This window comes from Schistocerca nitens, chromosome 7 (genome assembly GCF_023898315.1).
Source record: "Schistocerca nitens isolate TAMUIC-IGC-003100 chromosome 7, iqSchNite1.1, whole genome shotgun sequence".
In the NCBI taxonomy this organism is placed as follows: domain Eukaryota; kingdom Metazoa; phylum Arthropoda; class Insecta; order Orthoptera; family Acrididae; genus Schistocerca; species Schistocerca nitens.
In genome coordinates this window covers 401,202,562-401,219,607 of record NC_064620.1, presented here as the reverse complement: position 1 = coordinate 401,219,607, position 17,046 = coordinate 401,202,562, and positions in this window count along the sequence as shown.

Genomic DNA, 17,046 nt, shown 5'->3' with positions numbered 1-17,046 from the left:
ATCTATATGTCAAAAGACATCAGACTGATATGAAATACAAATCCTTATCCAAAAAGCATATCTAGTCATATAGGCCAGATCTATCATTAGTAAAAGTGAGAACATCTTTAAAACGCCTGAATACCTTGCCGACTTTTATTTCGGGACCCTGTAGCACAGCTTCTATGTGAAACTGCTAACCAATAAAGAGATATGCATCACATGATTATGCTTCAATATGTTGAAGCTAGCACCCTGCAACAATCGTCGGTAAGGTCCAGCCCGGAGGAGAGACTACCGTCTGGGTAATGTTTTCATGTCATTCTCTGGGTGATCCCGTCGTTCTGGAAGGCACGACAGATTAACAAAAGTATGCCTATATTCTTGGGGAATACGTCCATCCGTACATGGAATTTGTTTTTCCTCGCTTACTATGGCATCTGATAGCAGGACAATGCAATGCGTCACCATGAGTTTACCGTATGCCCCTGTCCACCAAACTGCCCTGGTTTAGATCAAATCTAGATTCTGTTAGACAACTTCGATAGGGCTGTTAGCGACAAGGATCCTCAATCGAAAAACCTATTGCAGTTGTCCACGGCACTGAAGTCGGCATGGCTGCACATCCCTGTCAGTACCTTTCAGAACCGCTCTGACTATCTTTCTTCATATCTTGCAGCGGTCCGCAAAAGGTGGTTATTCAAGCTTTTGACTGGTGCTCACATTAATATAACGGATAGTGTATGTGTCGATATTTTCTGTCAATGATAATGTTATAAGTTTATTAATGATATTTTCATATCATAATATCTTCTGTTTTAAATCTTTTAAGTGCACTGCGGAGTTTCATTTCTGACGTCGCTATTTTATTTAATTCTTACTTATTTGTTGCCATATCTTAGATCCATACAGTACCTGTGGAACAACTGATCTTTTTATAGAATTTCAGATGCGTTTCTTAAGTTGCCTTTTTGTTTAATGTTGATTTTACTGTTCCACAGACGCATTGAAATTTTGCTGCATTACTCTTTAAGACTTTGCAATAATCAAAAGAGATATCGCAGCCTAGGTAGTTGCGTAAGATCTGTGTGTCTCATTATTAGTTGTTATTCTTTGATTTATATATAGTTTCAAAGTGAATCTATTACCCACTGTGTTTAGCTCTAATCTATATCCCCTATAGTCTTCAGTTAAAATTGTTTCGGGGCTATTCTTAACATTAGAGATAAAAGTTTTGTGTGTGCACTGCTGCCGGTCAGAGTGGCCGAGCGGTTCTAGGCGCTTCAGTCTGGAACCGCGCGACCGCTCCGGTCGCAGGTTCGAATCCTGCCTCGGGAATGGATGTGTGTGATGTCCTTAGGTTAGTTAGGTTTAAGTGGTTCTAAGTTTTAGGGGACTGATGACCTAAGAAGTTAAGTCCCATAGTGCTGAGAGCCATTTTTTGTGCACTGCTCTGCAAAACTTAAGAACGAGATAGAAAAAGTACCACAACATGTTAAGTAATCGGCGAAAATTAATAAAAGTGCAGGAGTATGTTGCCAGATTTGCCAGCAGTTCACAGGACGTTGGACATAACACGGCGTGATGCCATTGTGATTATGGCGCTAAGTGGGGCTGGCACAGCAATGCGAGGAAATTGAAGATACTGGAAAAGATAGCGTGTGTCAGTGAGCGAGCACATATAGTGCACTTTGGTGGTGTTTTTCGTCACAGCATCGCCTGGACAAAACTTTTGGATGACTTCGCACGGGGGAAAATCACCGGGAAACTGGAAGAAGGACGAAGTGTGACTAGTGCACCCGAGGAGTTCAGTATTGCTCACAACGTGGTTTCACGAGCAAATGGAGCTTTCCGAACCACAGGCGTTGCTGTCCAGAAGAGTGGAGGTGGTCGATTACCGTCAACTACAGCGGCAGATGACCGCTACGTTGCGCAAGAAACAAGAAGGGTCAAATGTCAAACGGCAACTGCAACCACATTTAACGGGACTGCAAGTCACACAGTCTCGCTCTCCACAGTGGCACAGCGACAGCATGGGGGTGGTCTCTTACCCGGCGACAATTACTTTGTCTTCTGTTAACACCCGCGCACCGGCGACACCTTTTGCAGTGATGCCGAGAGCATGGATGAGCGAGGTCACACGCTCTTCTCGGATGACAGTAGGTTCAGTCTGCTTAGTGATCATGATACGTGGGAACAAGAAATGCACCCACACATCGTTGCACATGTTCGGTTTGGTGCTCCAGGTATTTCGATGTGTATCATAGGCGTAACGACTCCCTAATATGTGCATTCACCAGTCAGGTTGTTGTGTCACTTTATTTCTTCCCCGTGTGAGTCTTTTAAGGGGTACATCCGGTTCTGATATAATTTTTGTGGAAGACAGTGCTTGATTTCATTGAACAGCGCACATGTAGGAAGTTTTAGAAGGAGAGGATATTCAAGGGGCTGACTGACCTGTCCTTTCCCACGACTTGAATCCCATCGATCACGTGTGCGATGCGTTGGGAGACGCTCCGCAGCTGTCCACATGCACGAGTGACCACGCTGTACATGGCGACCACACTGGTGGAGGAATGAAACACCCTACCACAAGGACTCCTTACCAACCTTGTAGCAAGTAGTAGAGCACGTTGCAGAAATAGTATTACCGTCCTTGGTGATCACTAACCCTGTTAAGGACCATGTTTAGTCTTGTCATCTCGTAGAATTGGGTGTGCTGCCGGTGGTCCGCGTCTTCCCAACACGATATTTCGACGTCGTAACTCGGCGTCTTCATCAGGTGTTTCCTGAGACTGGTTGACGAGCTGACCTTGTCCCATATTTATGCCTGGACGGTGTGTTTCGCTCCCTATGCCGTCCGCGCCCACTATGGCCATTTAAGGCGGTGGTATCAGTCTCTAAGCGCTCCATCTTCTGTCCGCACACGTTGCAGCTCTCCTCTGAGGTAGCGGACATCCCAAGGCGTTCCCTATTGGATCCGTGACAGACAGGCGCGATCCTAGCACTATCATGGCTCTGTTGAAGTTCCTTATGCTGTCCGCGACCGCGGCGAGTTTCTCTCTTGGCCGAGCCATTCTCCTGGCCTTCTGAACCCGGTATGCGCCTCTGAGGTGCGCTTCCTGCGGCATCCGGTTGCTATTGGAGCTGCATATTATGATGGCCATCCTCCAAGAAGCTTGCTGCCGCCTGGTATCGCGTGTGCCGTTCTGTTCCGTTACTTACGCCCTTGGACGTCTGTAGTTCATTCCTGGAGGAGGGAACTTTCTTCTGTTGTTTCTGCAGTAGTTCCAAAGCAGGATTCCACGCAGTACTAAGCTGATATCCGGCTTCCCAGTTGATCAAATTTTCCGCCATCTTTATTTCAATTGATTCATTAATTACACAAGTCCAGAATCGGGGGGTCTGAGCCAGGAGCCTGGTTTTGTCATAATCGATGGTGTGCTCAAGGTCCAGGCAATGCTCTGCTATTGCAGATTTAGTTACCTGTCGTAGCCTGGTATATGTCTGGTGTTCTTTACATCTTATTTCAACTGTTCTGGTAATTTGACTGATGTAAGACATCCCACATTCACAGGGTATATGGTAGACACCAGGTTTTCTTAACCCCAAATTATCCTTGACAGTTCCCAGGAGCGTCATTATGTTGTTAGGTGGGCAGATTCTGCTGATATTGACAGTTATAGGACAGGCATATGGTAGAAAGGCTACTTTCTTGGTCTCTTCTTCCTGCTCCTCTCCTGTTGCCGCAGGTCGTCTGGTGGGTTGGAGCGCCTTGCGGATGTCCCTGGTGGAGTATCCGTTGTCTATGAACAGTCTTTATAGATGATCTAATTCCGCTGTCAGGCTGTCTGGGTCAGAGTGTTTTGGTTCGCCCTTCCTTTTTACCAGGACGTCGAGGAATGGAAGCTGACCATCACTCTCTAGTTCCCTGGTGAACTTGATGTTGGGGTGTCTTGTGTTCAGATGGACCAGGAACTCATCCAGTCTTTTCTTGCCATGTCGCCAGATGACGGACGTGTCATAAACGTATCTGAAGAAACACGTCGGCTGGTAGGCAGCGTCATACTCGAATTTCTCCAGAAACAGATTCGCCACTACTGGAGATAAGGGGCTACCCATGGCCACTCCTTCAGTCTGCTCATTGAATTCGCCTCCACAAAGGAAGTATGTCGACGTCAAAATATGGTTGAAAAGGCTCCGTCAAATTTCTCACTAATTATATCGAGTGTGTCCTGAGGTGGTACCCTGGTGAATAACACCACTCAAAACTGACCATGATGTCTGTGTCTTAGATACGTAGGTTGTTGAGACGTTCCACAAAGTCCGAGGAGTTGCGGATGTGGTGAACACACTTCCCCACATATGGTGCCAACATCTCAAGGTAGGAGGCTGTAGGGTAGATGGCTGCACCGATATTACTGACGATCCACCCGATTCTACGAGATGGCAACAAATCGCTTGGAACGTCTTAGAAATTATATGTTTAGTCTTTTTTAATGTCCAGGCGACCACAATAAATCGCGATAACATCAGTGCGATAATTGTCTTTAGGTAAGTGTTATTTCTGTTTGTCTCAATGCGTATTTCTTTCAGCTTCTGTACAATACTGCAGTTATTTCTAAATCTGGTCCACATTCTATCGGCTATGTCACTTGGCAATGGCATCACGCGAAAATTACTTTCGTCCATAAGTTTTGAACACCAGTTCAGTTTACACCCAGCTGTTAGATCGTTAAAGTACAAGAAATCACGACTCGAGATATTGTGTAATCACTACAAGGTGACCAGTGGCGTGTCGTTGTTGCAGTGTCGGTGCTGCAGTACTGCCGGGAGGACGTGGCGCGTCTGGAGCGCCGCTGGACGGAGGTTCGCGCCAGCCAGGTGCGGGAGCTGCGCCAGCAGCAGGCGGGGCTGAGGCGGGAGTTGGCCGACGCCAAGGCGCGTCTCCTGCTGCCCACTTCCCGCTGGGGCTACGACCGTACGTGAGTCTCCGCGCCGCCTCATCTACTCTCTTCTTAACTGTCTGCTAAGTATAGGTTACCAACACTGGCTGACACGAAGACACGCCACCTGTCGCCACTTGTTAATCTCCTCCCTTTGAATACGCCCATACGTGAGTCCCATCACTGCCTCATCTACTCTCTTCCTCTCTTCCAGGCTAGGCTATCCACACTGCCCGAAACTAAGTCAGGACACTTCTTGACCTCCACCCTCTGAGGCCTCGACTATGTGTGAGTCTCAGCGAGCCTCAATTATCTCCCAAAGTTTCTAGTAGGCTAGGCTACCGCACTGCCCAACAACAAAGCATGGTTTCTGCTGACCTCCTCCTACTGGGGCTTCGATCGTACATGAATCTTCACGCCAGCTACTCTCTTCCTAACTCTCTGCTAGGCTAGGCTACGCACTGGCTGACCCAAGGCGAACTTATGACTTAGAGAACCGAACCCGCACGGAGAAGCTGTGTTAGCAGCACTCATTCTTTACCATTCGCTTTCTACACGACTCTGTTCCACACAGCCCGCAATTTTCTCGCTCGCCTACAGGTGAGCGATCTCCCGCTTCTAACAGGTGCATGGCCTTTCCCAGTCGATAGGGATAAATGGCGGTTTGCAAAGTCACAGTGCTGTGCAAGGTGTCGTGGTGGCGCATCGAGCCCGCCTGCGCTCAGACGCAACTTTGCAGTCTATACGCAAGTGAATGCGATTCACAACGCCATAACTTCTGTGCAGGCCAATGTGTTACTAGGGTGAGTAGTATCATTCATCTTCAACAATGTCCGACAAGCTATACGAATATTATTCGTCCTCTGTCTCTTACACCACAAGCGACAGAAGACTACTCAGATCGACAATGCAAATAATGGGCTCCACTACAGCTGTGACTGATTCTGCATTCTGCATAGCGAAATCCGCCCTAAGCCTTCCATACTAAGTACACGTGTCTATTCCAAATGTACTTCCTGTTGCTTGCCTTTTATTATGGCTATGACCATACATGAATTTCTATGCAGCATCACTTAATCTTTTTCTAACTTTCTGGGCTACTTTCACCTGTTAACTAGATCGTTGACCGTCCTGCGTCACCAACTCTGTCACCACCTCCCTTCATTACGTAAAATGGCCGAAGTCTATATCCCATCTCTTGCAGACACTAACATCGTGCTCACATCGAGCCCTCTGCTAAACCAAATCAGTTTCTAAACCTGATTATAATATCTAGCACCAAGGCGGTGATCTTACTGTCTGTCTCCAAGTGTGACAACAACTTGTTATAACCAGGAAGAACACAATAAATGTGTCACCGTTCTACAGTTTATTGACACAGCACTCACACAATCAAGTCTATTACCAAGTGCCAAGTTGTAGATGAACACTTTAAGGAAAATTATACAAAATGGATGGTGGTTATACCAATGTACAGGAAGTGCAAGCGAAATGCAAAATTCCGGCGGAAATCACAAGTCCGTTGACACATTAAGTCCAGTGAACGTTATTCGGCAGGGCGTGATGGAACGCACAGATGATCGGTGCGGAGGTTTAATGGCTGTGAATACCACACAACTGTATGTGACTATGATCACAAAGTATATCCGTAACTCTGTATATTACCTATATAGGCAAATGTAAATGTACACAACTAATTGTCCACATTCCATTGAAACATTGTAAATATGAGATCACCCTATTAAATCCCCAGCTCTACCTTAATCTATAAATATGACCTACTCAGGACTTGACAACACATCACCTGCTCCTACACAGCATCACCAGCTCTGTCCCTACACATCTTTACTGTGTGCATTGCAAGGCTCATGCTGATCACCGCTGCTAAGTTACAGCAGTTGAGTTTTCTCATTTCATCATTAACCATCTACACTTCCTACGTAGTGTGATTCCAGGGCACGTCTGCTGTTACTAACATGGTGCTATGGCTTCAACCATACACAAGGCTCCATGCCACAGACTCATCTCTATCCTTAACCATTTATGGTACTTACACCGACTGACGTAACGGCAGCAGTTCACTGTATCTGGCTGGGACTACAACTGTATATTTCTCTGTTATACACTGTCAGCCTTGTCGGTAAGCCTTTAAACTGCCTACATTGGCCGATGGTAAGACATGCGACTTGTTGACTGTCTCCTGCTGTGAGTACAGCGGTATGTGAGTCTATGATCATAAATCTGACCCCAACTCTGTGTACTTCCTGTACTGGTGAATGACAATGGACACAGCCTGTTGCCTGAGTTCCAAGCCTCAATCGTGTAAGAGTCACTCCACAAAGTTTTCAGCTGCCACTCTGTCGATAAATATTATGTTTCCTTGCTGATGGGAAGACACAATGTCTGCTTCCTAGTTCATTAAGTGGCTATGATCACACATGAGTCTCTAAGCAGATTTTCTAGCGCTGACCCTATTTCTCTGTACTATGCGCATTGCGTAACAGCAAGCCATTACTCCTCATGCATACTTTCTCCTGGGATACCACTGTAACCAGCCGTTCCGCTACATCGTCAATTCTTTTCGCCTTTCACACTGTTTGATGAAGAGTTATGTCAGCTGATGACTGCCTCCTGCTGTCATTACGACGCTGTGTGAGTACCTGTTCTACTTAAGAAAACCTATGTAGCTGATTCTCTATACTACCAACACTGACGAAAAAACAGGGTACTCTTCTCAGAAGGCCATGTTCATCTGGAAGCCTACCACAACATTTGTTGACCATCTCACTAGTCCTACATATGTATGAGTATCGCTGCATCACATGACCCACTCTACTATTACCCTTCAATTACAAGCCTCCTAGTCGACAACAAGGAACATCACCTGTTGACCATCTAGCGTAGAGCCACAACAATGTATGTGCGTTCATGCCACATCACCATATCTGCCACTAACTGGTTACTCCGGATTAAAGCATGGCACACACCTTTTGACGTTTTACCTTCAATGTTTATGACATGAATTTCCATGCTGCATCTCTGAGGAATCCTAAATACCCATAACACACTTCCAGATGTTGCTTACATAGAGCAGAAGCTCATACTGTACTTCCACACACACACACACACACACACACACACATATATATATATATATATATATATATATATATATATATATATATATATATATATATATATATATATATAGGGTGAGTCACCTAACATTACCGCTGGATATATTTCGTAAACCACATCAAATACTGACGAATCGATTCCACAGACCGGACGTGAGGAGAGGGGCTAGTGTAATTGGTTAATACAAACCATAAAAAAATGCTCGGAAGTATGTTCTTTAACACAAGCCTACATTTTTTTAAATGGAACGCCATTAGTTTTGTTAGCACATCTGAACATATAAACAAATACGTAATCAGTGCCGTTTGTTGCATTGTAAAATGTCAATTACATCCGGAGATATTGTAACCTAAAGTTGACGCTTGAGTACCACTCCTCCGCTGTTCGATCGTGTGTATCGGAGAGCACCGAATTACGTAGGGATCCAAAGGGAACGGTGTATACATATGTGTGTATGTGTGTGTGTGAGACTGTACGTCTCTGTGTAGGTATATAGGGTGGTCCATTGATAGTGACCAGGCCAAATATCTCACGAAATAAGCATCAAACGAGAAAACTACAAAGAACGAAACTTGTCTAGCTTGAAGGGGGAAACCAGATGGCGCTATGGTTGGCCCGCTAGATGGCGCTGCCATAGGTCAAATGGATATCAACTGCGTTTTTTTCAATAGGAACCCCGATTTTTTATTACATATTCGTCTAGTACGTTAAGAAATATGAATGTTTTAGTTGGACTACTTTTTTCGCTTTGTGATAGATGGCGCTGTAAGAGTCACAAACGTGGTATCACGTAACATTCCGCCAGTTCGGACGGTATTTGCTTCGTGATACATTACCCGTGTTAAATGGACCGTTTACCAATTGCAGAGAAGTTCGATATCCTCTTGATGTATGGCTATTGTGATCAAAATACCCAACGGGAGTGTGCTATGTATGCTGCTCGGTATCCTGGACGACACCATCCAAGTGTCCGGACCGTTCCTTATTTAAGGAAACAGGAAGTATTCAGCCACATGTGAAACGTCAACCACGAACTGTAACAAATTATGATGCCCAAGTAGGTGTATTTAGCTGCTATCGCGGCTAATCCGCACATTAGTAGCAGACAAATTGCGCGAGAACCGGGAATCTCAAAAACGTCGGTGTTGAGAATGCTACATCAACATCGATTGCAACCGTACCATATTTCTTTGCACCAGGAACTGCATAGCGACTACTTTGAACGTCGTGTACAGTTATGTCACTGGGCACAAGAGAAATTACGGGACAATGACAGATTTTTTCCACGCGTTCTATTTAGCGACGAAGCGTCATTCACCAACAGCGGTAACGTAAACCGGCATAATATGCACTATTGGGCAACGGAAAATCCACGAGAAGTGGAACATCAGCGACCTTGACGCGTTAATGTATGTTGCGGCATTGTGGGACGAATGATAGGTGGCCCCCATTTTATCGATGGCACTCTAAATGGTGCAATGTATGTTGATTTCCTACGGAATGTTCTACCGATATTACTACAAGATGTTTCACTGCATGACAGAATGGCAATGTACTTCCAACATGATGGATGTCCGGCACATAGCTCGCGTGCGGTTGAAGCGGTATTGAAAAGCATAGTTCATGACAGGCGGATTGGTCGTCGAAGCACCATACCATGGCCCGCACGTTCACCGGATCTGACGTCCCCGGATTTCTTTCTGCGGGGAACGTTGAAGGATATTTGCTATCGTGATTCACCGACAACGCCTAACAACATGCGTCAGCAATGTATGTGCGAACATTACGGAAGGTGAACTACTCGCTGTTGAGAGGAATGTCGTTACACGTATTGCCAGATGCATTCAGGTTGACGGATATAATTTTGAGCATTTATTGCATTAATGTAGTACTTTCAGGTAACCACGCTGTAACAGAATGCTTTCTCAGAAATGATAAGTTCACAAAGGTACATGTATCACATTGGAACAACCGAAATAAAATATTCAAACGTACCTGCATTCTGTATTTTAATTTGAAAAACCTACCTGTTACCAACTGTTCGTCCAAAATTGTGAGCCATATGTTTGTGACTATTACAGCGCCATCTGTCACAAAACGTAAAAAGTGGTCCAACTAAAACATTGATATTTCTTAACATACTACACGAATATGTAATAAAAAATGGGGGTTCCTATTTAAAAAAACGCAGTTGATATCCGTTTGACCTATGGCAGCGCCATCCAGCTGGCCAGCCATAGCGCAATCTGGTTTCCCTCCTCAAGCTAGACAAGTTTCGTTCATTGTAGTTTTTTCGTTTGACCCTCATTTCGTGAGACATTTGGCCCGGTCACGATCAATGGACCGCCCTATATATGATGGGTTACATAGTTACATGATTCTCTGTTAGCAATTCTTCTGCTCAGATCGCTAGCGGCTCTAAGATCCATTTTCTACTTTAGGGTGAACAACAGATATGTACGCCAAATATTTTGGCATTAGATACGCATTTCTATGTAAAGAGTAGTCAGTGAGTGATAGGAGAACGTTCGTTTGTTTGTTTACCTGCAGAAGTGATAAATAACCCTCGATGTCAATATCATAATTGCCTGACGAAATGCATCCAGCAACTCTGGATATCAAGAAGTACCTGACCTAGAAATTGCGTATAACTAGATGACCAGGAAGAGGCTACTATCTTGAAGAAAGGGACGCGTATGAAATAGATGTTGCAAGGGCGGGCTTTGGCAAATATGTTCCAGTGCACGTGGAGGAGAGCATGGACCCACGGGCGCCGGGCTTTGTGGAGGCCCTGCAGCGGGAGACGGAGATTCTGCGCAAGCGCGTAGCGGCTTGCAAGTCGCGGGTGCTGATGGCCACGTGTTTTGACTGCCACACACCGACGCCACCCCTGCCGCCGTGGGCGCGGCCGCCACGCTGACGCCGGCGTCGCGGCAATCGTGCCGCCTACGACGCCCACCTACGCAGCTCACCCTACCACCCTGCCTCACATCCGTCGCCAAGATTTCAGCCAGTCTTGCAGCCATCGTCCTGTCCCGCAGCTATTTCCCTGTCTCGCAGCTGTCGTCCTGTCTCGCAGCTGTCGCGTTGTCTCGAAGTTATCGTCCCGTCTCCCACACAATGGTCAGTTCGGCAGGCAGCTGCCATCAGTTCTCCCAGCCATTGTCCAGTCTTGCAGCCAACATCTTGTCTCACAGCCATCACTACGCCTAGTAATCGCTCATGTGCCCCGGAGTTATCACTAACACTCGTACTGATGCCAAGCGTAGCAGCTGTTGTCCGAATGCTCTGGGTTTAGCAGACTGCTCTAAATTTATTTCTTTTTGCGCATCGATACCGATGTTTCTCCTCTGTACTGTGAATGTAGTGTGACAAAAATTTACGCATACAAAATGCAGCCTAAAGTTGGTGTATTGTTTCCCTGAGAGAGAAATACGTTTTATGGTTCAGAAGGTGCGTTTTTACTGTTAAGAGTTATGGCTGCGAAGCTGATATTGGAAAAAGAGTTCAACAAAGAACCAGCTAAGCTCCTTTTCCTTTTTAATGAATAAATTATGCCAAGTGCTTTGATCTGTTTTTTTCAGTATGAGAAAATTGGGACACAGATTTCTCGACAAAAGTTTCAAGGTCTGTTCCTGAATATTAGCAAAGTGAACACTGAAACCACTTCAGTTACGTGATAGTGAACTATTTGCGACACATATTTATCTGAAGCTCTGAAGTTGAGGCACTCTTGTTGGACTGGTCTGTAAGCCATTTTCAAAATTTTAGTAACTGAAACTACATTAATGAAATCTTTCGCTGAGTCTTATGCCTGTCGTAGAAAGTATATCACATTTACCTTACTTATTAATCTGAAGAATGGGCGCTGCATTTCAGATTAAATTGCGTTTTTCTGGAAATAAATTGTAGTCTCTATTTTATTATTACTCCCAGGGATAAGGATCCAGCAAGATACAAGACAGCTTCTCTAAAAATATGAAGCAGAGATTTTAACTGGTCGAAAACATCGGTCAAAGGATAATCAGGTGACCCAGTCAGCAGAGTCTTGTCCACGAAAGGGCAAGGTTTGCAGTCGAGTTCCAATGGGACAGAAACAATGCATTAAAAAGTTAGAATATTGCCTACATACTGCTGTAAACTTAAACAGGATTTCTTGTAGTTAACAAACTGAAGAGAAGCTACCAATTCACTGATATCCTTCAAGACCAAATTATTAAGACATCAATTTTCTACTAGGCTGATGCTGAAAAGTCTTCCATTCTCATTCATGCCCCATCCTCCTTGCAGTAAGATTTGAAAAAGGAAGTGAAGTGGTCTGCCAGAAGGCTACGTAGAACTGCTGTAACGTAACATACATAAGAGAAGTGTACTGGAAAGGTCCACAAATCTTGTAAATTCAGTGCTCTAAAACTTTTATACGTCGCAAGAACGTCCTTTTCTGTAAAATATCGACTTTTCACATTTTTATGTTGTTGCCTTGGTACTTACTGACACTGACGAAGTACTACACCAATTTGTAATTACATAGACTTTTGTCTTCTGTAAACAGGGTCGCTCATGATAAACGTTAGATCGATTTCAATCCTGCAGCAAAATAAATTATTTTATAAATAAATCTTGTTAACATTGTATTTATAAAGACTTTCTTACCAAAGGTTCATAACTTTACTGAAACCTAAAAAGTGTTTTTAAACATATGACAATTCGTAATATCATGAAACTGAGATGACAAGAACGGTTATCATGGTGTACTATGAACCAGAGTGGACTATGTCAGGCCTAAAATTTATCACTTGAAAGACAGTCCATGTTACTGAGTCAAGTACGTGATATTTTGGCTCTGTTCCAGTAAAGAATTGGAATAATTAATTGATCGAAGAAAGAGAGATGAATGTTCATACTGTAACTGACTCAAAACACGAATTTCGTCTGTCGAGAAGTCTTAGTACATCGTACTGCCTTCTGCCAAAGGTGAAACAGTTCCAATGTTACATCGTAGGATTACATCGCCGAAGTTTTTAAATTAATTGCTTTCCATGCAATGAATAACGTAATGTTTGGGCCTATAATCTTACTTAAAACTACATTCATATCGCTAGCGACTACCCGCATAAAATGTGAGACGCATTTTATTGTTAGCTTTTTATACATTTAAAATACTTTTCCACCGATAGTTAGCAACGCAAGACTGGTTTGAGCCAAAGACTGGATTTTTAAAAATGTTTCTTCGTACCGAAGCATGTTTTCTAATTTATTAGATAATAATAGTTTTTGTATATCTAGTGTTCCCAAAACTAGGTTATTCTTGTTCCACGCGCGTTTTCATTTGAAATACCATATTTATAGTAGAACATTTCTAAATCTCAAATACTCAATCTGAAAAGCAAGATACTTGAAACACAGTATTATGAAATTGATGTTCAAAATATTTTTCGTCTGGATGAATACACATTATCATTATTAATATCACATTACCTCCTCTTTTATGTGCTGCAAATTTTCTAATTAAACCTAGGTCCTCTCTAAGACTTAAATGTATATTGTGAGACTGGTATTTTCTTTTCCCTTTATAAAACACGCTTATTGTGTGTTCTGCAGTTCTCTCAGACACATTCTCATTTCCTCTGTATTCTCTCTTGGGACCACATTTTATATAAATATACGGTAAAGGCAAAGGTAACCATCACTTCTGTTTGAATACAGTTCCGCCATTAACAGTTAACATCATTCTTGTTCCATAACAATATTGTGTTGTTATAAACTATTATTTACCACTATTGTTTTGATCATAAGCGAAGTGGATGAATGTTACAGAAGACGAAATCATAACAAAAATGAAGGATTTATAGTAAAATATTGAAAATAGTTTTGTGGCTTTAAATATGTTCAGTATATCGTCACGTAATGAATCATATTTTAATCAATGTGAAATTGATTGTGTCCCAATAAATTGTCTTGTATGCATAGATGTATTGGTACATAATTTTGATGTCTCTCGGCCTGTAGCATGACAAAAGGATTAAAGTGTCAATAGAATTTGGTAAAAATTATAATTTTCTGTAGATGTCGGAATACAGTTTCTTTCCAGAGATCTCTGGTTTATTCGAGCGATCGTAGACGAAGACTGATCAAACGTGTGCGTTTCTGGAAGCTTGAAGTTAGTGGCGGAGAAGAGTGTACCTACATGCAATTGTATAATTTTTATAGAGTGCTTATGATCGATGTTCAGTGAACGTTTTATGGAAATGTATTTGCGAATAATGTAGTATTCGTATAGAGATGGTTAGAAATTGTAACGTTGTTTTATATCGATTCGCTGTTATTGTTTGTCTTGTTTTACTCGAGTTGGTGAGTCACCACTGACCGTGTAAATGATGCCTCTCAGAAAACTTCGCTGTGTCCTTCGTGGATTGTATAGTTTATTCGACACTGTTGACTATTCTCTGTTTGTTAAAACAGTTGTATGTATGTCTGCTTCTATTGAAACTAACAGCAATTTTATGTGTATCTGTTTAATCCTGAGAGCTGTAATATAAAAGTATTGTTGTACTTTTGTATAATCTACGCTATAACAGATTTTATATGTGTACATGCGGTGTAAATACAGATCTTCCGGAAAAAAAATTGCTCATGACTATTTCTATTACATTATTGAGATTCTGTAACCTGTACCACAATCTCTTACACTAAATGTAATGTATATGGTTTCCCTGAGGCACAATGAATAAACTAATTATGACCGAAAACCATTTGAATTGCGGTCAAATGCACTTACTCAATGCGAGGGATAAAGTTGTCCGCTGCAGTATGTGTAACCCTTTGCAGAAGTCTCTTGCTTTCACCAGTAAAATGAGTATTTGGGAAGAGTGATTTTCCATCGTGTAGACAAATAAACACGAGTCACTTATTTTTTGTATGTGCAAGTATTACCAGCCAAATACTAAACAAATTCACTTTCATGTACAGCGGACTTTAGTCTCGTATATTCTAAGGCCTTAATGTACTTTTTAATAAGATGTTCATACGGATGTACGTACACTCCACACTCGGTTAAATGGCAATGGGTTAGCAAGAATGTCATTCAACTACCTATTGTAAAGGATAAGGTAAGTCGAAAATCGTGATTTTCAGAAGATTTTAGGGACACATAGGGAGGAAAGGTAACTAATCAGTTCTGTGGAACAACTTTAGTTGCATGTTCTTCCATCAGTGGGCGCGAATGTTCTCAGAAGAATCTTTGATGTACAAAAATGTGGTAGATACGACACTGTCACGCCTGGAAGAGTCCAGTTTGATTAGGATGTCATTTTATATTTCCCCTATACTGCAAAGTAGCTAAAATGGAATCTTGTCGAGATATTGCTGTCTTATAACACCTCCTACCTTCCCTGACTCCTCTCCTCCTCACCTAGTAGGGATCACCGAGTGAGGTACCGCAGTGGCTACCGCACTGGACTCCCATTCGGCAGGACGACGGTTCAATCCCACGTCCGACCATCCTGATTTAGGTTTTCCGTGATTTCCCTCAACCGCTTAGGGCAAATGCCGTGATGGTTCCTTCGAAAGGGCACGGCCGACTTCCTTCCCCATCCTTCCGTAATCCGATGAGACCAGTGACCTCGCAGTTTGGTCTCCTCCCTCAAAAATCAACCCAACTTTTTATTTGTTATGCAGTTTTCAAAGTCTCAGAAATTAGATTTATCATATGCACTGAATATCATCATGAGGAAGTTTGTATGATATGCGAACAGAATGTTTCAGTAAAGGTACAAATGTTACTTAGTTTTGAACAATTTCTTTTTGTTTCATTGGAATTTACAATATTTTCCTTTTGCTAGGTTTCACAATTTAATTTAGCATCGTTCTGGGGCTTCATATTATTTTGGTAGAGTGCACGAAGCACAATTAGAAGCTGAAGATAGAGTACATAAAAACACAATATTTTCGTGAAACTTCCTGGCAGATTAAAACTGTGTGCCCGACCGGGACTCGAACTTGGGACCTTTGCCTTTCGCGGGCAAGTGCTCTACAATATTTTCGTATTGGCTGTACATTTGATCACACGTTTTTCGTTATGAATAGAAAATTATTATGGAAACACTATAGAAATGATCCATGTACGTTGCCAACTATTTTTCCATTACCTTTCGAATCGCCTAATTCCTAGACAATTATTTTCACTCGAAGTATCGTTCAGTATTAAAAACAAATGAAAGTCATTTAAGGCACGAAAACCTGAACTACGAGGTGCGACAATAAAGTAATGAGACTGATTTTCTTTGCAAGATGTGGCAACCCTGCAGGCTTTCTTAGGCACAATATCTTTGACCTTGGTCTATAAGCTGCTTCTAGTCCAGGTGTCACATCAATGCAACTGCTCAGTCGTGAGTTGTGCTGTAATAAGTTAACACGTGTTTTTGTCTCACATCACGGAAATGGAACCGCATAATGTTGCACAACGTTATACCATTTCTTTTTGCGTTAAATTGGGTGAAAACGCGACAAGTTACGGCAAGCTTCAGAAGGCTTTTGGAGAAGAGGTTATAACAAGAGCCCAAGGTTTTCTTTGGTATAAAATGTTTTGTGAAGGCAGAACGAATGTTGAAGATGAAGACCGCAGTGGATGGCCATCAGCCTCACGGACGGATGTCAACTTGGCCAGGGTGCGTGAACTCGTACGATCTGATCGAACATTATCCGTGAAAATGAATGCAGAAGAACTGAACATCAATCGAGAAACGTTTCGTCTAATAATAATTGTAGATCTTGGTATGAGAAAGATTTGTGCAAAAATGGTCCTCAAAAATATCACATCACAACAGCGAGAAACATGAAAAAATGTGGCAGCCGTTCTGTTAGAGCAAATGGAAATCAGTGCAGAATTGTTGAGCCGTGTTATCACTGGTGATGAAAGTTGATTTTTCAGTACGATCCAGAGACAAAACGCCAAAGTTCGCAGTGGTGCTCAAAGGGATCGCCC